We start from the raw sequence: 1,531 nt of genomic DNA, 5'->3' as shown, positions 1-1,531 counted from the left end.
TTCTAGATGCGGTAAAAAATGGTCCAGCAACGCACCCAAAAGGCGCGCTCGCACTACCGCAGGCCACTTTTTACTGTGGCTTAGTAAAAGGACTCCGTAATGTCTTTGAGTTAATAAACAGTCATTATGTATTTATTCCTGCCACATTTATTACCCACTCTGTCTGCAGATCTAGGCTACAGAGAAAACATACATAAAAATCAATAAATAACGTGCACAATAAAACAAATAAAAAAAAAAACATCAATAGCTAACTCTGTTACACTTGTGGTGGAAAGTGGGAGAGCCTCCAAAACGCACCAAAAACCTACTGTACCCATATATAGGTGACACCTGCAGCCATAAGGACTATTGTAGTAGTGTACAGCAGTGGCGTAGCCAAGGGTGGGCTTGGGTGGGCCCAGGCCCACCCACTTTGGGTTCAGGCCCACCCAGTAGCAGCATACCTATGATGTGGCTGGCAGGGATCGCCAAGCCCCACCAGATGAAAACTCCCAACAAGTGTCCCCTCCTGCATACCTTGTAAGTAGCAGATCTTCGCCTGCAGTGAGCAGTGACATACATACTGCTCGCACCGGCCCCACAGCCTTCCCTCTGATGTATTTCTGCCTAGGTGGAAACTGGAAGTTGCAAAGGAGGGAAGGGTGTGGGCCAACATGAGCAGTGTGTATTAGTTGCTGCTCGTTGCTGGTGAAAATCTGCTATTTAAAAGGTATACAGGAGAGGGGGATGTTTGAGAGACCTTATGGCATGCAGGCGAGGAGGAGAGACCAAATCACCTGTGGGACGGGGTGAGGTTCTTCTGCCCACTCATTTTGGGCCCAGGCCCACCCAAAATTGGGTGTCTGGCTACGCCCCTGGTGTACAGTTTTTTGGTGGGATTTGGAGGGCTCACCATACAATATAAGGGAGCAAGGTGAGATGTGTACCTGGGAGCTTTTAGGTGAAATCCACTGCAGTGCCCCTAGGGTGCCCCACTGCTCTGCTGGGATGTCTATGTGGCCAATCTACTAAGAATGCTGGCTCCTCCTACGTCCTAATAACTTGATTTTGTGCACTCTGGAATTTAAGTGCACAATTTGCAGAATACTGACCAAGGGGGTCTTTAACAAAGGTGCGCAATTGTTTTTAACATTCACTAATCAATAGCGTGGGCTAAACGCTAGAGACACCTATATGAATATATGGACATCTCTAGTGTTTAGGGCATGCTAAAAATGCTAGTGCACCTTTGTAAAAGGGGTCCTAAGGGCAGTAATGCGCCTGTCAATTAAGGGTAATTATTGCCTATCATTGTCTGTCAACACCAATTATCACCTCATTTACGACCATCTAGACTTCAGGAGATCATTAAAGACCTACCTATTCAGAAAAGCATTCCCCACCAATCTAACCTAGATGCCTCCAATCTGCAACACAGCAAACCACAAGCTGTACTGGACACTACACATTTCGTCCTATCCTTGATCCCTAGGCACCTGAATATACTAGTTTTAACCGAGCCTAACGTCAAATTGTATTTGTTTCCATA

The sequence above is a fragment of the Microcaecilia unicolor genome, unplaced genomic scaffold, assembly GCF_901765095.1.
Source record: "Microcaecilia unicolor unplaced genomic scaffold, aMicUni1.1, whole genome shotgun sequence".
NCBI lineage: Eukaryota > Metazoa > Chordata > Amphibia > Gymnophiona > Siphonopidae > Microcaecilia > Microcaecilia unicolor.
The sequence above is the reverse complement of the archived record's forward strand: the minus strand, read 5'-3'. Positions refer to the sequence as shown.